Raw genomic sequence first — 26,366 nt, forward strand, 5'->3', positions numbered from 1 at the left:
AAAAAATGCGATGTTAAACTATGCGGTGTATTTCAATCCGATGTAATGGCACTTTTAATGCATTTGCAAAGAAATGCGAACTAATGGTATCCGCAATATAAATTGTGTAGTAACGGTACATGCGAACTGAAAACAACAATGTAAAAGTATACATTGTTTTGGTTCGCATTGTATCGACATACATTCAAACTAAAGAGACAGAGCAAATCCCACCCTTGAAACAGAATGACTATGATAAGAAGGATGCCACATGTGCAGATGACTTAGCCATTATAAAAAAACTGACAAACCTAGGGCTCCTGTCTCGAAACTCAAGGCGCTAATTGAAGAATTCTCACATATCTTCGGCTATAAGATGATCAAAAGAAAGTCAGTGTGCTGGAACTTCACTTATATTTCCTATACAGTGAAGGATGAGGTAAGATACTTGGGCACTGTACGACAAATAGAAAAATTGCCCCTCTCAGTTTTAAAAGGGTTGCATAGGATGTTAAGTGATTACTTAGGAATTTGGGGGCATATTATCAAGCCAGGCGATAAAATTATCGCCGCTTTAGCGGCAGAAAACTGCCGCTAAAACGGCGATAATGGGCTTGATAATGTGCTCTATGGAATTCCAATTGAAGCCCATGTTAGACGTCCTTCACATTTAATGTGATTGACTATATGCCCCCATGTAGGTTCCCTAAGTACTGTAATTCGGAGGATAAATATTAAAAATATCAATTTTGGTTTCTTGTTTGCGAGAATCGCATTACATTTTCATATGAAAGAAACAGAAAGGGCAGAATCGTTGGTGAATTCTTTAGTTTGGGTTATAAAAGGAACAGACATTAACTGAAAAAAACAACTAGGTCTTTGAAAAAGGGAGCTGGGTTCTATCAAACCATTGGTTTATTGATTGGGCATTTAATTTCAGACAGTTTGGAGTTCTGATTTCAGTGTGCTGTGACATGGAACCACCCCATTTAGTTGGGTCTATGGAAAATACCATGCCCCAGTGGGAGTTTTTTTCATATAAATGTCTCACCTCTAAATTCTTCTAGAATGTTACATTGGAGGTTCCCCTTTGAGTGGCTAAACAATAGTGGGAAATTGAGAAATGTATTTGCATCCTGTGTTATAATATGGATCAATATCTGATGGTTCTCTAGATAACCCTGAATCCATGAAAGATCAACTTGCTAGACCATCACAGCCCTCTGGAATTTGAATCAGACTGGATCTTCTGACAGAGGGTGCTAAAACGCCACGCAAGAAGATGAGACAGCTGCAAGCTGAAGATCTTTCTAGGTTCCTATGTCAACATACATTCAGATGGCTCTAAGGATTGAAACCTGTGGCCTGCCTCATGGTCTTTGAGACTGAAGTGAACCAGAAAACCAATATCAGGAAAGAGGTGTCTGTGGTTCATGTTACTCCAAGAAGTGGCAGAAACCAGACTGGAACTGCTGGATCTCATCTGGAAGAAGCGCTTGCCTGGGCTGGAAAGAACAAATATACAACAACTATTGTTTCATTCTTTAAACAGAATTGTTCACCCACCTGTGCTAAAAAGAGACCATTATCATGCCATTTCTAGCTTATATATTGGTCCCAGATGACACATCGCACACAACCTGCTGGTGAAGTGCCCCAAATGCTGTCTGGCGTGTTTAGCAGCTACCAAGATCTTGAAAAACACTGCTCTGCAGTGGGTAAATTAATCTGTACAGTTTTCAGGACACATGTTGAGGTGGGTACATTTTTAAATATTTTGTATGTCACACAAGATATTACTAAATTTAAGAAGGTTGAATATGAATTATTATTATATCTAATATCGTTGCCAAGTACTTGCAACTAAAAGAGAAAACATAATTACATGGTCCACAATCAGTGACTAGGTGGGAGAGGTTTTAGAGTTGTAATCCTTGATAGAATGCACAATACTGACACTACTATTGCACTCCCACTGCTTCATCATTTTTCAGCAGATTTCAGTTCCTTGACTGAGTCAGTCCAATGAGCAATCACTGATAGTGGACCACTGGTGGCCTTCTTGACCTAAGTATGTTTCTTTTGCAAAACAACCTGCCATCATGATAAACAGTAAGAAGGTCAAGGACACAGTTTGGTATCTCATACTTAGTGACAAGAGGACAATTCAAGATCAAGAATTAGCCAATACCATAGGTCTGGAATTAATGTGCTAACACACGTAAAGACAGGCGTGCTCAAGTGTGCATGTGTGTAGACATTAGCAAGGAGAAGCTAGACGAAGCAAATGCATAAAGATTTAAAATAGTCCCTCATGCTTTGCAGTGCATTTACTTCCTTGGCGGAGGAAGGACTCAAACAAAGAGTTCAAAACAATAGATGAGAGAGAAATGCTTGTTTTGTGCTAAGGCAGGATGTCATTAGCAATGTCTCAAGCCAGTGCCTGGAAGAGGCCGGTCAAAAAAGTCTGGTGATTGTAAGGGAGGACCCAAAACCCACAGTGTGTATTTTGGAAATATGGGGCCCCATGCATCAAACTAAAAACCGGTCCCAAACGGGCAGATTCTCAGAATCTGCCCCCTTGCGACCGGTATTTTTGCATTTGGGATGCATCATCCCAAATGCAAAACTCGCAACTTGCGATTGCATTTAAGGAATCTCAAATTGCGATTCCTTAAATGCAATGCTACAAGCAATTTAAAATAGCGATTTCGCTATTAGGGGTTGCAAATTACCGAGAAAAAAAAAACTGATCGGAAATTTGCAAAAACTTTGAAAAATACACTTAAGTGCATTTTTCAAAGTCACATGTTACACACACACATGCCCTTGGGGCATGTGTGTGCGCAACATGGTTGCACATTACAATTTCAGGGGTGCAACAGGGTGTCCTTTTGTCACCATTGCACCCTTGAAATTGCATGAGCAATTGGCGATTACCTATTTGGTACTCGCAAATTGCGCATGCAATTCCCATTCATTCCTATAGGCCTGTAGGCCCATAGGAATTAATGGGAAGCCATTCCTTGATTGCGACTTGTAATTTGCGTGTCGCAATTAAGGAATGTTTAGGAATCGCTATTCTTTTAGCGATTTCTACATGCATAGGCTTTTACGATTCCCTAATTGCGATTCCTTAATAATCGCCATTAAGGAATCGCAAAAGCTATCCTTGTGCATGTGCCAGAATATGTCTGTATAGACAGCTGCACTTTCAAACTCAGTCCTAAAGAGAATGTTGTTTATGTAAAATGTAACCATCCCAGAAGGTTAATGAACAGAAAGAAAACAAGTATTATTACTTAGCATGGGGTCAAATTACTTTAACAATGCCCCCTAAATATCACCACTTAAAGTGGTAATGTGCTAATCAAAGAGTAGCTCATAAATTATTTAGGATGAATAAAACATCCAAAAAGCATGTAGAGTGTAGCTGTAAATGGCTGAGGAGACTTGTTTCTGTGATTAAATGTACAGTGGAAAGCTGTCAAGCAGTAATTAAAATGGCTAAGTGAAGCTGTAATTAAATTGGCCTTTGAGCCTAAGACTACAGATCTGGCCTCCTGGTCTCTTTGCAAACCAGCCTGCATTGCCACATATTATTGGTAGAGGAGAGATGGGATCGGTGGTTGAGGGAAGGAACACAACCTAGTGATGATGCATGCATTAATGCACCCACAATATACCTATACATAAAACACCACTACAGCTAAATCTAAAAAAGATGCCAACACAATGCAAGGATGTAATAGACTGCAGCAGTATCCTTCAAAATGTGTACAACATGGAGCAGAACACAATATGAGTTACTTTATCAAGTAGAGTCTCTGGGAGATCACTCGACTGCCCTCCTGATGAGATGGTTTAATGTGATTTTGAAGCTTTTATGGCATCCTGAAGGGTCACTGGAGAAACATTTGGAGGTGGGGGTGTTGTGTACCTACTACGCCTCTCATACGTAATAAAAAAAAGGAGGCAACTTGCCGCAGAACTCATTCAGCGCTGCATAAACAAAAGGTATCTTTACAGCCTTTCTCTGGCTTCCTGTAGAGTTCGTGGAATATAAATCTTTCATCCCATCAGAAAAACAATTTAACAAAGGGAAATGGTTTCATCCTCTTGAAGCTAAAATACATCAGGAACAGCAGGAGCTTCTGTAACTTGCATGTTTGGTTCTTAAAGACCCGGAAGTGCCAGAAGTGACAAATTACATCTCCTTGGAGGATGAGTCATCAGACTCCTTTTCATGGGGCTTTGCAGACACCATACTAAGGGGCAAATCAGCAAGCAGGCGTTAAAAAATTATCGCCGCTTTTGCATCCTTTTTCAGACGAAAAGCAGCGATAATTTTATCGCCTTATCTGCAAGGTCATGCTATCGCATGAAACCGTGCCTTATCTCCATTTCCCTTAACGCCCATCTTTGCATCTCTAATGAGATGCAAAGTGGGCGTTCCTCCCCAGGATAACGGGAGAAATGTCGCTAAGCGACATTTCTCCTATTATCAAGCCTCACGCAAAGCAGCATTGCGACAGGAAAAGTAGCGATAAACTCTGTTATCGCTGCTTTCCTTACGCCTGCTTTGAAACTGACTTAGCCATGATATCTTATGGAAGGTGGATATCATGGCTAAGTATGTGAGGCCCTATCAGCAAGCTATCGCCAAACTTTGTGGGATTATCGCTGGGTTTCCACCGATAATCACACGTTTGGGAGTTAGCTCTAGGATTTTTATCGCTTTTGAGATAAGCGTTGCTAATAGCACGCTATCTCAGCGATAAAAATCCAAGCTAGCCGGCGATAATTATCCAAGCGCTAAGTGCGCTTAGCGATAATTATCGCCGGTTGTTGCTGATATGCCCCTAAGATTGGAACTCTGACTAACATTATTTTGCCATTGCTGCCTATTTCTTCCTGCGATGCTATGTTTTACAAAAAGCTCCTTTCTGTCCTCTTTCAGTGTATAACAGGATAGTGGCATAAATGTGTCTATGTTCATGGAAGCTGGTTTTGACCTTTTTGGACCTCATCCATGAGGTACAGCTTGATTGCCAAAGGTCTTCATCTGGGCACAAACATCACACGTTTGCATAATGTAGGTGGTAAGGAGATACAATGATGTGGCAGTGCAGTGATCAGCACAACGTAATCAATGCAGTGAAAGAACTAGTGAGTATCTAGTCATTACGCAAAAGCTGATTGCCCCTCCACCCTTCAAATGGAAACATAATATCTTCTCCCCATCGGTTAAGCGTGGAACCAGAGCTAATTTTTCCTTCTGGTATCTCTCACAATATTTTGACTGCAACATTGATTCTGCGATACAAATGTTGGTTACTGGGCTATGACCTGGGCCCTGAGTTTTCTGCCTTCAGGGTGCTACATATTACCTTGAGTCCTGATTGAGACCTCAAAATGTATGCATAGTATATTGAACACCACAAAACTCGATCTCAGTGCCTTCCAGCATACACCTCTCTGGCCATTTTCTCTATGAAATGAATTGTGCATCTGTAGTCTACCACACATGTTCTTACACTCTATTTCATTGTTCTTCACTTGGTCACATTGCTCCGTATGCTGTGCTGTCACCTCACTTGATCACCTTAGCACATAAATTATGAATGAAATTACAGTTTTGAGGATGTATCAAGACCAATACATATTTCTCACAATGGCAATTCCCAGCTTGCTCAAACCTATGGCAAACAATGTAGTAGAGAGTACTGGGTACGCTCATACTCCTTGGGTATAGCTCTATTTATCTGATTTTTAGCACTTTTGACAAATGAATCCACCTTGACCATCATTTCCATTGTATTAGCCATTCTTGGGTTCCAATGATGACAGGGTAACCCCAATGTTCATCTATTTTTAACTTGTGAACAAGCCACATCATTTTAGCAATGGGTTTGCCCTGACTTGCACAACATAAACAGGCAATATGATCCCATTATTATGGCCACTTTTTTCACCTGGGACAACAAACGTTACACTGGCAGTAGTATGCTGAGTAGTACCATCTTTGGTTATACCCTTTTTCTGAATTTTGGTGACAACAAGGCTTTTATATCGGGATGGGAATAACTTGTGTAATGTTGTGATTTTACGTCAGGGTACTGGCAGATTGCCCTAACAGAAGGAGCAAAGGAAAGGTCAGCCTTTTTCACTCCTGAGGGTCCCTATCAGCTTGGGGTGATGCCCTTTGGATTAATGAATACCCCCGACACCTTCCGGAGGCTGGTTAACCAGGTCCTTGCTGGCATTGAGGCCTTCTGTACGGCCTATCTGGATAGCAGTGCTGTCTTCAGTAGCAGCTGGAAGGACGACCTTTTTCACCTCCAGGAAGTACTTCAAGCTGTGCAACAGGCAGGCCTGACTATCAAGGCAAGTAAGAGCCAGATAGGGCAGGGTTCTGTGGTGTACTTGGAACACATGGTCGGCAGGGGGAAGGTGCAACCCCCATCAGACCACGATAGAAACCCTCATGATCTGGCTGTACCCCAAAACTCAGACTGAAGTCAGAGCATTTGTGTGCCTCACTGGGTCCTATAAGAGGCTTGTCAAGGGTTATGGCACCCTTATTGCCCCCTTGACTGAACTGACTTTGAAGAAGCACCCCAGGAATGTGATTGGGACAGAGGCATGCCAAACTGCATTTAATTTCCTGAAGCAAGTCTTGTGCACAACTTTTGTACTCAGGACCTCTGCCTTCTCCAAGGTGTTTATTGTTCAGATAGTTGCCTCAGAGCATGGCATAGGGGCAATACTATCCCAACTTAATGAGGAGGGCCTAGACCAACCTGTAGACTTCATCGCCATGAAGTAACTCCCCAGGGAACAGAGGTGGAATGCTATCGAGAGAGAAGCTTTTGCTGTGATCTGGGCACTGAAGAAAATGAAGGAATATCTGTTTGGCATTCACTTCTTGATTCAGACTTATCACAGGCTCCTCAGGTGGTTCATGCTGATGAGGGGTGAGAACCCAAAGCTGTTGAGGTGGTCCATTTCCCTACAGGATGTGGACTTCAGGGTGGAACACAGACCTGGGGTAAACCACACCAATGCTGATGGTCTGTTCAGGTTTTTCTGCCTTAGTGATGAGAACTCCCTAGAGATTGGGTAGCGCTTCCCATTTTCAACTGGGGGGGCACGTGTTAGACCTGTCATCCTTAGGATGGTCTTTTCCCAAGCTTTTTGCCTTTTACCTCCTATTTTGCTGGTTCTTTTTGCTGGCCTTAGAACTCTGAGCACTTTACCATTGCTAGCCTGTGCTAAAGTGCATGTGCTTCTCTCCTAGCATGGTGACATTGGTGTGAACCTGATTGGCATATTTGATTTCCTAGTAATTCCCTTGTAAAGGGCTATCACATATACCCAATGCCTGTAAGTCAAATGCTACTAGTGTGCCTGCAGCACTATGTGTGCCACCCAGATAAGTAGCCTTTCAAACCTGTCTCTGGTCAGCCACTGCAGGGTCTGTGTGTGGAGTTTACTGCCACTTTGACTTGGCAGTTAAAACTACTTGCCAAGCCTTAAACCCTCCTTTTATTACATATAAGTTTCCCCTGTGGTAGGCCCTAAGTAACCCTAAGGGCAGTGTGCCATGTAAGTAAAAGGGCGGACATCTGTGTTTAATCTTTACATGTCCTGGAAGAGAGAAACACACAAATTCTTTTTTCACTACTGTGAGGACTTCCCCTCTCATAGGCTTGCATTAAGAATTCCTTAATACACTTTTAAGCTGTAATTCCTGATCAGAGAAGAGTAGCTTTTTCATGTTTCATATCTTTGAAATGTTTCATATCTTTGAAATGGTAATGATAAATACCATGATGAAGTTGAATTCAACATTACTGTTTCAGATATGCCACTTTTAGAAAGAGGACATTTCTCTGCACTTACTGCTCTGTGTGCCTGACAGCTTACCTCCAATACACGGCTGGGGTGGGTGACAGCTACACTTTGTGCATTCCCTCTAGAGAACCACAACACAAGAAGGATAGATGTGTCTGAATACCCATCTGCATACATCTGCATTCTGACGGCATTCCCTGGGCAGGATTGATGGGAGAGGCTAACACTTCACTTGAATAGGCAGGGTCCTGTCTCCACACAAAGGACTGATTACTACCACAGATAGCCTGGCAGAAAGGCTGGCCAGAAAGGGATACGTGTGCACTTCAGAGAGCTGCTTTCATGTAACCCCCCACAACAAAGGCACTGTTGGGTATCAGTACTGGATCTCTGGCCCCCTAAAATCAGACACTACTGCACTTGTAACTGAAGCTATGCCTGAAGAACTGCTGTGCTGCTTAAATAACTCAACTGGACTGTTGATCTGGAAGGCCTGATTTTCTGTTTGTTGCCCTGTTGCCTGATGCTCTCTAACTCTATTAAAGGAGAGCTGGACTCCGCCTTTACTCCAAGTGATCTCCAAAGGCGTGTTGGCTTGCCTTCTGTTGCTTGAGAGGGATATCAAAGTCTCTACCCCTGCTCTTGTGCCGGACTCACTGAAAGTGGTCCAGATACGTGCAAACACAGATTTCAACGCATCTCTTGTCTGAGTGTAGCAGAACTGGTGCATCCAGGGATCGATGCATCAGACACCGTGCAGCCACCACTGAAGCTTGGTGAGATAGCGCATCCCCTCGACTGCATGGCAGAAACTCGTGCATCCCTTGATGCCGCTCCTCTCCGGCGCCCGTCTTTGGAACTGACACAATGCCTTCACTGTGTGGAGAAGATCGACACATCCTGCACCTGTGGGCCTCGACATCAACGCATTTCACTGTTTACGACCAGGAAAGGTTCACCGGGCCTTGCGTCGGCCCTGTAGCCGGCTGGCACTCCGTCATTGTCGGTTCGAAGTTTGACCTTTGCCCTAATTGTTTTACTGCATGTATTCCTTTCAAATTTCATATCTCAAATTCTATACATTGGATGTTTGTAATTGTGGTCTTGTTTTGTTGAGCATACAATAGTCTATTTTTCTAAAATTGTATGAAGTCTTTTTGGGGTGTATTCATTGTGGTACTGTGGCTGTGTTGCACAAATACTTTACGCATTTCCTCTACAGATAGGCCTGAGTGCTATGTGCCAAGCTACCAGAGGGTGAGCACAGGTTATTTTTTTGTACGCATCTAGCTTACCCTGGCTAGATTGGGGATTCCTGCCTGGCCTGGGTGCATATCTCAGCCGACTAGAAATCCCATTTCTAACATTAACCAGTCCTAATCCGTCTGTGTATGGATCACATGCTCTGCTGTGGTTCGGAGTAAAACACTGAAGGAGATTTGTGTGTGGTCATTCCCCATGGTGGATGTCGTTTGCTGATCAGGACACGTACTGTTTATCCTGCTGATGCTAATAATGCCTTATCTCTGAACCTCCTACAAAAGAATACCAGCATAAGACATAGCTGGCTGATTCTCTGTGATGATGATGTCTCAAGGGACCAAATTAATCAGGATTCATTGGTTTCCCTGATGGCCAGAATCATCAAGAGGAAATCAAGCATCACCAAAGGTGTAGGAGTTGCAGGAACAGTTTCCAGAACAACATCATCTGTGGTGGACCCATACCTCCCTGACCTTCACAGCATACCATTGCCTATATGGGACTGATTGACACCTACAGGGACTTTGGGCTTGAGTCACAAAGGTAAACATGCACGTTTGTGTAAGTTCACTCTTTTTCGTTATTCTCAAAACTGCAATTTAATAGTAACTTTATGACTACAGAGACTCCGCCGTTGGGGTCGACAACTCCACACATATAAACACAGGCCTGTCCTATGCAAATCACATCCTGTTCCAAAAGCATAGTTTCATGAAATTCTTCTGAAATTTCACATAATTTTGTTAAAAAAATAAAAGATTTTATACAGATGCCTTTGCAGCAGACAGCCTCCTCCCAGAGAGAAGATGAGTCCTCAACTGGTCTATGTGTCCAGTTTCCAGACCCAGATTACAAGATAGATGTAGGTCCTTTATAGAGCGCCAAGACTTTGTTGATGTTAGGCAGTCTCAACATTTCATGAGTTTGGGTGGGAACCCTGTTTCTATGTAGGTGGTGGGTTTAGAGGATTACTGCAAATTTTACAATGTTGATCTGGAAACTGAGTTCCTGGCTGGCCTATTGCGCTGCCAGCCCTTGCATCTGTAGGTGATAAGACACTAAAGGAGATATATCATAACCAAACCCTCTTTGGCTTCGATTCTTATTCCATTGTTATGATCATTACAAACATTGCACGTGTCTTTACATAACTGATTCCGGTTACCACATTCTTTAGGCATGCCCTGACGAATTACACACGTTTCTTTTCAAGGTATAAATATAAAGAAGCTTATTAAGCGCTCGAATGCCAATGGCGTCTTGGCGCTAGGGTGTGTGAGCATGAACAAAGTGAGGGCTGATAACTACTGAAGGTTGAACAGCCGGAATCTCAGAGCTTTCCTGAAAGAGGAAAGAGTTGGCTGAAGTCGCAAGGCCACAGGTAGTTTATTCCATAACTGGGTTGCACAGCTAGAAAATGAGCGGCCACCCCATCTGGCCCGTCTATATCTAGAGGTACAAATAAGGCCAAGATTGGCCGATCGTAGATCTCGCGGGGGGATACAGAGCCTGAACCTATTTTGACAGTCCACAGAGCACCCACCATAACGTGCCTTGTGCACCAGGCAAAGTGCCTTAAACTCAATTCTCTGTTGGACAGGTAGAACATATTGATGTGTTTGCATGTGGTCCTATGCTCAGGGATGAAAACAAAATCACCATAGCAACTGTCCTGCTACCAGCTCTCCATAAGTACCATTAATTTAAATAACGGTAGCACTTGCTACTAACAGAGCTTAGAAACAGCATGCGTTCGATATGAAGCGCTACATAGAAATACTTCTTTATTGTGATTATTTTTTCCTCACTAGCCTTTTTTTCATGGGCAGAAGAGGAGCGAAAACGGCAAAAAAAAGTTACGTCTAGCAACAAAAATTATCCACCATTCCTACGTACACGGTTAGCAGTCTAGGGGGCATATCAACAACAACCGGCGATAATTATCGCTGAGCGCACTTAGCGCTCGGATAATTATCGCCGGCTAGCGCCGTTTTTTATCGCTAAGATAGCGTGCTACTAGCAACGCTTATCTCATCAGCGATAAAAATCCTAGCGCTAACTGGCTAACGTGAGATTATCGCTGGAAACCCAGCGATAATCTCACGTTAGCTAGTTGATAGGGACTCACACACTTAGCCATGATATCCACCTTCCATAGGATATCATGGCTAAGTCAGTCCTGAAGCAGGTGTTAGGAAAGTAGCGATGACAGGTGTTATCGCTACTTTTCTTGCCGCTATCCTTCATAGCGTGGGGCTTGATGATAGAAGAAATATCGCTTAGCGACATTTCTCCTGTCATGTCAGGTCAGGAACGCCCACTTTGCATCTCATTAGAGATGCAAAGCTGGGCGTTAGAAATCCCCACGCTAAAGCAAGGTTTCACGCGTTAGCGTGACCTTGCTCATATAGCGATAAAATTATCGCCGCTTTTCAGCTGAAAACGGCCGCAAAAGCGGCGATAATTTATTATCGCCTCGTTGTAAATATGCCCCTAGATCCGCAGTTCCTTAGCATCACGATCTTCTCATCTGTATTATTCCAGAAATATTGCAGCAAGTGAGCGTGCTTTGATTTTTGTCATTAATACCTTAATTAGATGATTAGCTTCTTGTTCAAAACACACACGGATAAACACAAAACACGTTCACACAGCACATGAAAGACGGACTCACACAAAACATGGCTACATACACACACACACAGCACGGGCACACTGCATGCATACTTTGCTGATATATTACATAGTATGCATTCTAGACAGGCCACCCACTGGAAGTTTCAAAAGACTCTCATTGTTCCAAAATAGAACTGTTAATCTGCTGTAAAACGTCTTTTATTTTTCAGACCGGAATCAGGGAGCATGAACCCCTCTCAAGAGTGATGGAGTAATCGCGGGAGGCGATCCCCCGCCGTGCCCTCTTCCCACACTCTGGCACTGTTGATTCTAATAGACGCACACACGTACGTCATGAGGGAAACTGTGGTAGTCAATGCGCCACGACACCCTGCAGCAAGCAGGCTCCTCTTGCGACCAACAGCACCAAGAGCCCACATCCAGTATCAGAGGAAGGGTCTGTTCCCCTCCTTGCTTAAGACACCATTTTTCGGCAGCTCTCGCCGTGCTATGATGTCACGCTGATGTCATATTGGTGGCGTCTGCACGCTGTATTTAGCAATCCTTCTCTCCCATAATGGGCCATGTCTCATTTAAGGTCAGTCCCATTTAAGTCCGTTATGTCCCAGGATGTTGCTCTACCTGCTTGAGTGTGCACCGAGGCATCCCCTGGAACGTTGAGGTGAACAACAGCAACTGCGAGAATTTTTTTAGTACAACCCTCATCTGTGATCGTCCAATCAAAGAAGGGTGCTCCATCTGTGATTGTCCAATCAAAGAAGAGCAGTACCCTTTCTCTCCAGGTCCATCCATTAGCTAGCGGTGCTCAGCCCTCGGTAGAATTACATTGAGAGGGGGCTTCAGAACCTTGGACAGAGACGTCGCTGTCCTCGGTGCTGAGACCGACAGCCTATCACTGTCTCACAGGTTAACAGAGTACAAATTGAACATCACTGGGCTAGTAGTCACCAATTTTCTCTGAACCTGTTTGGCAGTAGAACTTAAGGAAGGTTTAAGTTAGAAACACGTGGCTGTCGTTTGTTTGACGTATTTGCACAGGCTATAACATATTCTTAGGGGTGGGTGAAATAAATCCTTTAGAATGTGGCAAAGTTCCTCAACTTAGGTCGCCTTCACTGGGGCGGGCTTTCTTTCCCAGCCCGGCCTTACAACTGGAATGCTTTCCTGCCAACAGAGTGTCCTTGCTCTGGAGGGCGGGGCATCCTGAAGGCCGAAAGCAGCTGCGCGAGAGGTATGACGTCACAGGCAGAGACAGGGCAGGTTTGAAGGAATCACTTGAAGATTCCTGATAACACACATTTATTCTTTTTGAGAAGTATTGTAAGGGAAGAATGGGAAGTGTGTGCTTTTAAAAGACAGTTATAAAAACAAGGCACTACTTACAGCCTGCAATAAATCTATATTTTGGAAACACTTTTTATCTTAAAACTTTTTGTGCATTCTGTAGAAGCCTATCTTTTACTGTGTGCAATACAAGCTTAAAATAATGACATATGTTCACAGTGCTTTCTGTCACAGGCTGGGATCTTGTAACACTAAACATGCACAAGTCACTGTTCTCCACCGCACCAACCAGGATTTGCTAACTATATATACTGTATATTAACTAATAGAGGTTTCCAAATGTGTGATAGTGCATTTCCCACTGATTAACAGAACTTGTATTTAATTCTCATTTAAGTGGTGTATTTATTTTTAGGTCTCGCCTAGCTATTGCGTTTACGCAATCGCAATGCGAGACTCTAGTAAGAGGGGCATTTCAAAGTGCTCCCACAAGTGGATTGCATGGCGAGCACGCGCACAATCGCGTGCATCGTGCTGCCATGCAATCTGTTTTGGGAAGCGCTTCAGCTCACTGGCGCGTGCACCTGTAGCCACAGCATCATACTTCAAAGGGTCCGCTCCCCCGCCTTTACTTTCATTAGCGTAGGGATGTGCACACGCGCGTGCATTTTTTTGTCCGTGTGCTTTCGCCAGGTGTTGCCTAACCACGTTCCCCCCGCCTTGTGCTCGCTCTGCCGTCTCTTCCAAATGCTCGGGATGAAAAGAGACCCCTCCCCTGGTGACATGACTCTGCGCTGGGACTGGACTCCCCATATGCCATCTCTCACGCATGTGCTTTTTTTGTCCGTGTGCTTTTGCTTTCGCCAGGTGTTGCCTAACCACGTTCCGCCCGCCTTGTGCTCCCTCTGCCGTCTCTTCCAAATGCTCAGGATGAAAAGAGGCCCCTCCCTTGGTGACATGACTCTGCGCTGGGACTGGACCCCTCATATGCCATCCCTAAGGACCCTGCTATTCAAACCTCGCGCGCTGCTTTATCCCGTGTGCCCTCTGTTATGGCTGACGCCGCGCGAAATACTCGATTTCGGCCGCACCGTCTTCTAGCTTTAGATGCTGCTGTGAACAATCTGGCCGGGCTTTGGATCACACACAACAGCGCACGTCGACAGCAAGTCACTTGCACTCATAACATTGTGTCGTGTGATTTTATTATTGCCTGAAAAGTGCTGGACGCACAAGGAACAGCAGGGGCTTTTTCAAACACATGTGTGCGTGTGCGTTTTACTTAATTCCGTACCTTTGTAAATGTAAGTTTCTCAGCTGCTGTTGTACCTGCATCACTTGTGGGTGAGACATAGGCATGCAGTGTGCTATAGCTGCTGTGTGTTTCTGTGAAGGATGCTTTCATTTCTACTGTCTTGTCCATGACGCAGCACTGCTAAGGCTTATGCGGCGCTATTAGAAGTACAGCAGTGTTGGTTAGTCGGGCTGGTAACGGCTTCCTACACTCCCCGCCACATTGCTTTCTGAGGAGGAAGAGGGATGACGAAGACTTGCCCCCCCCCCTCCACAGGGATCATCTTCTCTCACACAGACCATGACGCGCGATCTCATCACACACATCCTTACTGCAGACAGAAAGGCGCTGCCCTGTAAAGAGCCCAATCCATTACTTGATTCAGAGGGAGCGAGCGCCAGAGAGCTACAGACAATAAAAAATGCTTCTTCGACAAGTACTGCTCATTCACGCATCAAACAGGCCCTGGCAAAGGCCACAGATGGTTAATAATAGATGAATATTAATTATTGTGCAAGACAACATTAGAGGATGACGGTTGTGGTCAGTCGGCTAGACTGCCGACTTTGGTGCTGGAAACCAGTGTTCGAGCCTCGGGGTCGCGTCCACATCCTGTGATTCTGGGCAAATCACTTATCTCCCCATGCCTGAATGTAAATGTGGTGCTCATGTAAAGCGCTCCAATAGCTTCGGGTCGAGTTCGCGCTATATAAATATGCACACAAAAAAAAAAAGGAATACTTGAAACAGTAAACACGTTAAAAGGGATTACCCTTCCCACAACAGAGAAATACTACTAATTATACTCGGTTTTACTCCCTTGAACTCTCGTGCATCCTCCGAGCTGCCTCGCGGGACAGATGCACTGTCACGACGAGAGCAGCCATTTCAAAATTCACTAATTTCCCAATAAACCAGTCTGGGGGCGCCTCCAGGACCAAGGTTCCGGAGGGCCGAAACGCGTCTTGTCCATCAGGCATCGGAGTGCGCACCCACAGACTGGTTTATTGGGAAATGTGGTAATTATAATATTAGTGTATTACACATGGCGCTGAATATAATCGGTTTCAAATCATTATTTAGTACAGATATTACCATGATTTAGATTTTAAGTCACTAGTTGACCTGCCTCCTATTTGAACGCTTGAACTGCAGGTCAGGCAGACGTCAGGAATGATATATTTCGGGTCAGTCCGCGGACCCCGGGAACGACTGTGATCAATGTACAGCATGAATTAATGAACACGTCTGGCACAGCACTCAATGCGCTGTAAAAGTAGAGTAGCATAGAGCTCCCAGTCCTGCCCCCGTTAATAGTATGGCATTCCCGTTGATAAGAGTCACTTTTGCCCCCGTTAAAAAATGTAGCCGCTCTTCCGAGTATTCCCAGTACAGCCCCATTAAAAGTGCAGCAGTCCTACGGAAAACTCCCAGTACAGCCCCAATCAAACTGTAGCAATACTTATACCCTTGAGCTGACAAGGTGAGCCCCCCCCCCCCTTCCCTTTAAGTATGGAAAACAACTGTGCAGCATGGCTGGCAGCTAGGCAGGGCCCGTAGTGTGTTCCATTCAATGGCAGGGCAACAACCAGATGGCACTAAGCAATCACGGCTGTCCGCCTGAGGGCAGTTAAGGTGAGCACTGCAGCCCTGGTGGCTATCACTGTTCTACAGTGGACTGCCATATGGTATCTGCCAGCATTTATTGCCCTTGGGACCCGGGCGGGAAAGAATCAGGAAGGCCGGTAGGTGGGGAGGTCAAGAGGTTTCCGGCTGGGGCTTCCTAGACAGTTCTGGGCAGTCACGCACTCTTCATATATCTGCATTTTGGTATCTTGGACGACTGGCAGCCACCGGAAGGACTGGTCGAGTGATGCACAGAACAATGGTTAGACGACTGCTCTGGATGTGTGTGTGCGTGCGCGTGTTAGTTTGTGGCGGCGTCTCAGACTATCTGTCGACACGTGTTGGATACGGTTATCAAGATTGGCTGCCGCAGGTGGTGGTGGGTGTTCGAAGTGGCTGTAGTTTAATGCATGCTGTTGTGTGTGCTGCCACCAGACTAACGTGGGTGGGACACCACGTGCCATCCGCCTTCCACCCTTCCTTGTACACTCGACCAGGACTGATATCTCTTCCAGTACAGGTAGAGTCATAAATGTAGTGATGGAGGTTACAGTCAGTTTTGTTTGAGTATGCTGCGTGCGCTCCGTCGGCTCAGTCACCATCACCCTTTGACTGGTCTTTATTACGTTGCTGATGTTTCCAGAACCAGATTATGAATAAAACACCCCCGCTGGTTTTCCAGATTTCAAGCGTCCATTCATTGAAACACCCATTTAATTACGAAGAACTTTATGCAAAACGTTAACTTGTTTCCTCTTCAGCTAGAGCGGGCTCAGCTTTAGTGAAACATTTATGTATTGAAATAGAAAAGCTGAACGCTTTCATTGGCTTGCTATTCATCCCAATTCATTAAAACTAAAGCTGAGCTTCCATTCATAAATTGTGCATGACTGATGTCTAAGTGTTACCATGAATCACTTAATGTTTGGAGAGAATCAAAGCTGCTGAGATTAAGAAAAACATTGTTATGCGTTGTTCCTGTCGTCAGTTGTGTAAAGTTGCAGGCAGGGAGCTGTGCCCTCTGGTTTGCAGGACAGCCCTGTGTGTCTGCTTATGGAAATTAAAGGCTCACAGACGTTATTCAGAAAAGTCACAGACTACCAGGGTTCCTGTTTCTCACTCATTCATTCAGGAATTCAGCATCGCTCGCAGCCTTTCGATGCGCAGGTGGCTTCGCAAAACCATCATGTTGCGCAAAACTGTCACTGAAGACGTTTAGCAAAACATGGGTCGTATGCGTGTGAAAGATGCGTTATTGGGAGTCTCTAGCAAAATTCTATAAGGGATCTTTGTCTATATCCTACATAATAATTGTATTGGGGCTTTATTTTTTTGCAAATTTGTAGGTCGGTTTTTAAAGAACCCATAATTTAGGATGCATGGGATTTTCTTCGTGTGGGTGTGTGATAGACTGTTAAACTATTTTGTCTTTAATTCTATATCAAGTGGAGTACACAACAGAAACAAGCATTGAAAATGCAATAGGTCTCGCCTTTGATTAAGTTAAAGCATTTGCTTTGCTAATGGTATTGTATAGCAAAGCAAATGGCTTTAACTTCATGAAAGGCGAGACCTATTGCATTTTTAATGCTTGTTAATGTAGTTACCGGAAGGTGAAAGACCCAAAAAAGTTAAACAAACATTTCAGTTTTTTAGCCACGCCCACACGCTCATTCACCCCACCACTTTGCCTGCAGCATCCTCCCAGTTCCCATACTTTTTTAAATGCACTTCGACCACTGCCTATGAGAGTGCAATACATTAGCAAATAGAGCATTTTGGAGGGATGAAAGTGGCATGAGGTGAAATAAAGTCTAGACTGCCATGGTATTTTGCAATCCCATCATTCAGCAGCAGGGCCAGTGGGCGTCTTAGTAACATTTGGGCCTCAGAACTGCGTTTTTGTCTCCTGAGGGATGTTTTTGGAGCTGGTGACGGTGTATGAGGGAGGCATGCCATGGAGTACCAAAAGCCATGCACAAATAACATCATGCACATGCTCTTTAGTGTCAGGGCACAGCCTATGGGGGTAATAAAAAGGACTAGGTGCACACAGGCAAACGCACAATTCCCAATAGGCTGAAAGGCATTTAGCTCCCACCCCCATCATGTCTGCTAGCCAGGGCTGTTCAGCTTCAAGGACACATGCACAGTTCTGCGCCTGCTGTGAGCTCAGCCAGGCAGGGGCTGCAATCTCAGCTCCATCCAGGTACATAGGTCTTCAAAAGACGATTTACTGTTAACAAGGCTTTGTTTGTGTTTTTCACAATCTCCCAGCACCCTGCAGTGCCGCTAGGCCTCTTCATTTCATTTATAATGACTTTTCCTGCCCGAGGGGGAAAATTTATTACCAGAAAAGAAACAAGGCACATGGAAGTGACAGACAGTTTGTTGCAGGACCAGTGAATCATTTATTTGATCAACCCTAAAACCCTGATTGACACCATAATATTAATCCATTAAATTACAAATAAACCTCCCACTTGTCAAAAGTCAGTGATATCAATAAATCAGGATTCGTAAACGTGGCTAATCACCGGATAGCATATCCAGGCGCTTGCAAGCCCAGAGGCTTATTCGAACAATCTGGTCTTAAGGGCCATTTGGAATTCTGGAATTGAGATGATGGTCCTCAGGTGCGTGGGGTTCCAGGTCTTTGCTGTGATGTGAGAGAAGGACCATCCTCCACTTTTGCTTCAGTAGATGTGGGGAGTATGGGTAAGTGAAAGGGAGGCGGAGCGTAGTCTTCTAGACAGTTGCTGGAAATTCAGGGGGTGGTTAATGTAGGCAGGCCCTTGGTTGTGTAGATCCTTGCGTGCGTGGGTCAGCAGCTTGAATTGGTATCTCTTCTGTACAAGGAGCCAGTGGAGTTTCCTGAGGTGGGGTGTAATGTGGGTTCATTGGGGAAGACCGAGGATGAGTCTGGCTGCAGCGTGTTGTATGGTCTGAAGTCTCTGTAGAAGGTGTGCGACAATTTCTACCTAGAGGGCACTGTTGTAGTCCAATCTGCTGTTAATGAGGGCTTATGTCACAGGTCATCTCATGTGTAGAGGGAGCCTCTTGAAGATCTTACTCAGCATGTGCAAAGTGAGGAAGCAGGTGGAGGAGACGGTATTGATCTGTGATTTCATGGTGAGCTTGTTGTCAATGATGATTCCAAGGTTTCTGGGATGTTGCAGGGAGTGAGTGTGGGTCCTAGGTCTGATGTCCACCAGTATTCATCCCATGTGTTGTTGCTGTTGCCAAAGATTAGTGCTTCCATCTTGTCTGTCTTCAGCTGCAGGCAGTTGTTCTTCATCCAGATGGTGATGTTTGTCATGCATCTGTGGAAGTTGGTTCTGGTGGTGTTGGGGTTGTCAGTTAGTGAGAGCATGCGTTGGGTGTCATCTGAATAGGAAATTATGTGGAGACCATCATATTTGACAATGATGGCCAGCAGGGTCATCTATGAGTGGAAGAGTATCGAGCTGAGGGATGATCCCTGCGTGACACCACAGGTGATTTCCTTGGGTTCAGACGTGAAAGGTGAGATGTGGATCCTCTGGGTTCTTCCGGTGAGGAAGGAGGTGAGTGCATCCCCTTGGATGCCAATGTGGTGGAGTCTTTCAATCAGTGTGTGGTGGGATACGGTGTCAAAGGCTGCCAGGAGAATCACCACACAAACACAGACCTTACCCTGCTCTCAAAGGTGCACATGGCTTACACTACTCACTCTGCAGACACAAGGGCAGTCCACTCACCCAGCACTCACACAGCAAAACTTTCACTCTCACTTATCACCCAGCACTAACATGGGCAAAATTGTCTGCCAGCACACACATGGGAAAACCGCTCACCCTGCCCTCAAATAGGCAGATTGATTACCCTGTACTCGCACCACCCGTTCTGCATGCAAATGGGCACAAAGATCTGCTGGGACTAACAGGGACACACCATTTACACTTCACATTTTCTGCTCACCCTGCCCTCTTTTCACTCACTCTGCACTCAATCCTATATCGGCACATCACTAATCCTGCACTCACATCACTCATTCTGCACTCACATGAGCACAAGGATCTGCTGAAACTAAAAGGGACACACCACTCACTCTGCTCTCTTAATGCTCACCCTGCTCTCTTTCCACTCATGCTGAAGTCAATCTTATATGGGCACATCACTAATCCTACACTCACACCACTCATCGTGCACTCGCTCATCATAATGCACTCACACAGGCACTCCATTCACCAATCCCTCACGCAGCCCACCCTTCAATCTCATGGTTCACCCTGCACGCACACAGGCTGAATGGTCTGCTGGAACTCACAAGGCCACATAGCTCTTCCTGTCTCATGCTGTGCACCTTGTTATCTTACCTCTCACCTTGCACCCAAACTCTAATGGTTACATTGCTCACCTTGTACGGCATCACTTAACTTGCACTCACTCCTCTCACCTACACTCACTCATCATCAGCCACTCAAATGTTCACAGGTCACCCTACACTCACATGGGCTTTTCTCTCACTCTGCTATCATGTAACTCAGTCTGCACTCACATGAGCCCTCCTTTCACTCTGCACTCCTGCAACTCAACCTGCACTCACATGGGCACACCCTTCACTCTTCACACACCACACATTACTCACCATCACCCAGCACTTACATGAGCATACTGCTTACAGTGAACACACAAAACTACCAAATACTTGTGAACATATGCATATTTATACAAACCCTAAAATACCTGCTCTTTCAATTAATTAGATGCCTCATCAGTTCAATCTGCAACTATGAGACCGGTGCAAGAGTGGAAAGTGAACTGAGGCTGTGGCTTTGGGATGTGGTTTGGGAATGGGTATAGGTCTGAGGCTGTAGGGATGAGCTGGGAGGGAGTGGGGAAGAGGAAGAGAAAGCAGGCAAAGGCTGCAAGAGGGAGAAGCAAGTGAAAACTACTAAAGGTAAATTGATGCAACTGAGGCTGTGGGCTGTTGTGGGGATTGATTGGGGACTTCAGGCTAAGGGTGCAATGTGGGCGGGGAAGCAGGTACATGCTCCAGATGTGCTTTTTAATCCTGTGCCTGGTCCTATTGCCCTACACAAAGGCCTGCTGTTTTTGCTGCTGCCAAAGCCAAGAAGTAGATCAGCATTTGTGCACTAATAGCCTACATGGAGGTGGTGCTCTGCAGCACAGAGGGTGCTAACATAGTGGACATCAGGCTGGGGCTGTGGTCACGGGTGCCAACTTCCGGGGGCACAGGGGCTCAAGACCCAGCAAAATGTCAGCTTCTGGGCTAGGGCTTGAGAAAGCACACCAAAGTGTAGGCTTGCATTGGAACACGTGTGCCAATTGTGAGAATTTCTCTCTATCCTCTCCATTCAGACATGCTCCATTGCTGCTGCTACACAGTGGGACCAGAAGGCAGGTGGCGTTTGCAGGTGCTGCTATGACATTGACCTATCAGCTCCTGGGGGCTGTTACTGTGACAGGCAGTCACGTTTTTAGCAATCTCCATTGTTTTAACTGGCCAAGGCATACTGGAGGCATAGTTTGAAAAAAGGGAGTTTCCTCCTGGCACACCATTAAAGAACAGTAATATTTCATGAGAGGTCTTTCATGGTCAATTGTGTTTTAGCAAATTTGTGTGAAAAATGTGCTTTGAAATGCACAACTTGATCGCATACTTTTTTGCTAAATCAATTTTATTGATTTTTATGTTGAAAAAAACAAACAAGGAATAAAAAGGTCTGTCTCATCCCAGACAATGAAACATAATTTTTGTGACCCAACCTCCCAGAATTACAAAAACACCACACATTCACCATCAGGGTCACAAATACCATCACCACTTTATGTACCACTATATCCCATGACTGCATCATCCAGTGACATATGCCTGTTTTCCTGTGAATTCAGTGTAACCTCCCTGTATTGAACCCAATATTTCCAGATTTTATGTTACTGCAGGCACTTTCCTACCTGGAATAGGTTTCTCCAAAATTGTGCACTTATCTAGACTTTTTTTTCCAAACCCTCTCAAGAGGAAGGGTTTAAGTTCTTCCACTGACAAGTCACGGCCATCTTTGCAATAAGAAGCCCCAACCATAAGTGCCATTTTATATCTGTTCGAGTCCAATTCTACATTTAAAGGAAGAATGGTCATCTTGGGGTCAGAAGGCAAATCCCATGATCCCATATTTAAAAAACAAAATCAGGGAGGAATCTCATGGTAGAGCCCCCACTCCTCCAAAATCTGACAAGAAGAAGTCTGTTTACTGCCTTTGCTTGCTGGAAGTAAGCGGAAGTATCACAGTGAGAATGTCATGATGCCTCTGCTGGTCTTACAGCTGCTGAAGCAATATTCTTAGACAATTTTATTACAGCATGGTAAAGGGGTCTTACCCTTGGAAACTGTTCTATCATTTTTGGTTAGGTGAGGGAACATAGCTCAGGAGTCAACAGGAGTAGAGCAAGCACTATTTTGTGGTGGCAGCAGACAACTTCTACCCAATTGAATGCTCTTCTACAGGTAACCAACATGTGGGTGAAGCCAAAGCCCCTCTCTCAGGTATGCTTCCAAAACTCTGTTTATTTCACAAGGTCTGGCACCACAGGGTAGTGAAGCCCGATCTATAAAGCAAATCTCCAAATTTCTGAAACACACTTTTAAGTAAGGTGCCTTAAAAAAGCCCAACACAACACTATACAATCAATCAAGCTTTATTTCGACAAGTGATGTCATAAAAGCACAGTACTTTAAAAAAAAACACAAATACATAAGGAAACAGTACATTTAAAACATGTCGTAAAAGAGATCTAAAATACATTGTGAACAATAAATATTTAAAAAAGAATTAAACTTAGCAGCTTTGATAAAAAAAGAGAGATTATCTGGGACAAGTCAACCTCTGCCTAATCAGCCATGCCCATCCTAAAAATTTTGCCACTCCACAAATTATAGTGGTATTCGTTGTAGAATTGAGTATTCTCAGGGCAATAGAGCTGTCCCTTGTCTCAAGCAGCAGGCAAGCAGGCCTGAGCCACTTCGTTCTTGGGGATGCATAGGCTGGACAAACAAAGAGAAAGTGAGAGATATTTTCAACAGCACCTAAGCAGGTAGGGCAGTCAGGGAGCGTCTTATGCGGGGGATTCCAGTTGCTGGTGCAATCGCGGAGGGGAAGAGTCCCGAACCTGAACTGAATAAAGAGCGTCCTGTCTCTGGGCTTAGAAATAAAGTCCAGATATGGTTCTAAGAAAGGAAGAAGCTTGTGTTGGTAAAATGCCTCTGTAAGCCTGCCATGGTTGGGGTCGCTAAAGGTCCGGGCATCAATCCACGCCCAATATGCTTTTTTAATTGTATCCTTAGACAACGGTATCCCCGGAACAGAGTCAGATACAAGACCTATTGCGCCCAAGAGCTTCTTGATTTTTGTCAGCCACTCGATCTTATGGGCTCCCTGTAAGTTCATGACTTCCCTGAGGCCATCAGCATAATTAAAGAGCTCAGGGGTACGCCACAACCGCACCCAGTGTAACAAAGGACGAAGGGTGGCTAGGTCTCTGATGGAGCGCCTTCCGAGGTCACTCAGAAGAGGACCAGTCGGTGTGCCCCTCGGGAGTGATAGAAGGTCTCTAAAAATCTTGTTCTCATTGGATACTAGGGTGTCTACGCAGCAAAAGCCCCATAATTCTGCGCCGTATAGGGCGCTACCTATCGCCTTTGCAGCATAGATATCCAAAGCGGGTGCGATGGGTTTAGTGGTGGAGGCGCGGAATTCCTTCCCCAGGCTACCTATGACCCGCCTATGATTAAGTGTAATTTTGTCAATGTGGGGCTGCCACTTAAGCCTATCAGTGATTCTAATCCCCAAGTAGTCAAACTCCTTAACTCGCTCAAGTGGTTTTCCATCTAGGGTAAGGGTAGACCGGAAGGATCTGGTAGGGTTGAAATAAAGGAGTTTGGTTTTGGAGGTGTTGATGACAAGGCCTCTTAGCTCACAGAACATAAGGAAGCGGTCTAGAAGCTTCTGTAGTCCTGCAGGTGTTTTTGAAATTAGAAGAGTGTCGTCCGCAAAAAGAAGGGCAGGGACCTTGTCACCCGCCAATGTGGGGACGTCAGCTTCAATTTCGAGCAGGTAAGAGACTACGCCATTCACAAAAAGGGTGAAGAGCGTAGGTGCCAACACACAACCTTGGCGAACCCCTCTATTGACCGGGATCTTATCGGTTTTTTGGTCCTGAGTTCCCCATCGGATGCGTGCAAAATTGTTGGTATGCATCCGGATGAGAAGATTCAGGATATAAGGGGGGATTCCCAATTCCTCCAAAATCTGCCACAAGCGATCGCGAGGAACCAAGTCAAATGCGGTCTTAAGATCTATGAACGCCAAATATAAGGCGCCCTTCCCAATGGTGACCACCTTCCAATATAGTAGCACCAGCCTAAATACTTGGTCAATTGTGCTGGTGCAGGCCCTAAAGCCTGCTTGGAACTGCGTCATAATGCCTTTTTCATCTACCCAGGAGTGGATTCTCTCCAGGAGGACCCTGCCGACCAACTTCTGTCCAGTGTCTATTAGACTAATTGGGCGATAGTTCGCTGGATCACCCCTTGAGCCCTTTTTAAAGATGGGAATTACTTCCGCTCCCTTCCAAGAATCGGGCACCGGGGAGCCGTCCAGGAGGTTATTAATAAAGATTACAAAATACGTTGCCCATCCGTCAGTGTTTGCTTTGAAAAGGTCACCCGGAATGCCATCTGGCCCTGGGGCCTTTCCAGAAACAATTTTGTTAATGTCAGTCACTACCTCTTTCTTATTGATCTTATCAAATGTAGATTGATCAGTGGGAGAGGCTATGGTCCTCAGATAGGTGCCCTGCTCCTCCTCAGGTCCCACCCCTACATAGAGGTTCCTAAAGTGGTCAAACCATTCCCTGTCCGTAATGTGGTTGGGGATTTTATCCTGGTCATACATAGAAGATTTTCTCAAGATGGACCAGAAAAGCTCACCATTTTTAGAGTGGCTTTCAGATTTTAAAGCATCCCAACGCTGGTCATCCCAGTCTTTTCTTGCAGTAACAAGTGCCTGTCTGTAAGACTGCCTTGCTTCCCTGACCGCACCTGGAATGTTAGATTTAATTGCAGCGATCAGGGTATTTTTTTTTAGTCTGCAGTCCTTGTTGAACCATTCGTTTTCTGACTTGAGTTCAGGTGTTTTTTTTCCCCTATGATCAAGGAACAAGGTACCAATCGAGGCAATGGTATCCTCGAAGGTTTTGGTATAGCCAGGCGAGAGCCTGGCAGTATCTTCAACAAGGATTCTACCCAGGGCAGCAAGTTTTGTGTTAGACAGGACAAATTTAGACCATCTGAGGAATCTGTTGCAGTTAGAGGGATAGAGCATCTTGGTAAACATCTGCGATCCATGTAGAGGAGTTTGGTCTTGACTAAGGCAAAACTCGCTCATGCTGAGCGACAACGGGTTGTGATCGCTACAGGTTGAGGGAGTTATTATCATGTCAGCAACAGATTTCCAGCCTCTCCTATCAATCAGGATATAATCGATTCTGCTTTGACAGGCGACCCTATTGAAGGTATTAGCACCCCCCAGGTCGGAGGCTGTACGCCCATTCGCAGCTCTTAGACCAAATTCTAAGGCCAATGCGTTTAGCTGAATCACGACCGGGGACCATCTCTTTACAGGGTTGAGCGATAACAAGGGAATGCCCCATCTAGCATCCTCGTCGTGAGTTCCCAAGATATCATCAATGGCAAGTGGTTCAAAAGAACAGTTGAGATCACCAGCCACTAGTAAGAGAGAATCAGGAGGGCAGGTAGAGAGCATACCTGAGAGAGATGTGATGGTGGGAGACTTAGCACCCCCATGTGTTCCACGAGCATAGACATTAAAGACTTCCCACGAATGGCCATTCTTTAGACCCTTGATGGAGAATCTCATTATGTCTGGCGTGGAACAACTGTTATGTGTAATCTTAAGATTGAGGTGTGCCCTAACCCAGACTATGAGTCCGCCAGAAGGACGGCCACGCCCAATTGTGGTAGCTGGCTCAAAAAAGCAACAATATCCTGTCTTATACAGTGGCTCCACACTTCAAGTTTCCTGGAACATGCACATGTCATGTTCCTCAATTAGATCATTCCAATCTGGAAGAGTGAGCTTATTACGTAAGCCTGCCACGTTCCAGGAAAGAAGCTTGGTATATCCAAGAGGTTTTTCCTGGGTGATAGAAGTACTTGGGGGGTGGTCTACATGGCTGGGGGTAGGCCTCCTCGGTAGATCCGTTGCAGTAGATGGAACGTTGGCTGAAAATGCTAATGGAGTGATGGAATCTGGTACAGGAGAGCCGGGGCGACTCAGGGGAGTGGATGGAGTGTCTCCAATGCCCTGCAGTCAGTCAACAGCCTCTAAACAGCCATACCGAT

Source organism: Triturus cristatus, chromosome 7 (genome assembly GCF_964204655.1).
Source record: "Triturus cristatus chromosome 7, aTriCri1.1, whole genome shotgun sequence".
Taxonomy (NCBI): Eukaryota; Metazoa; Chordata; class Amphibia; order Caudata; family Salamandridae; genus Triturus; species Triturus cristatus.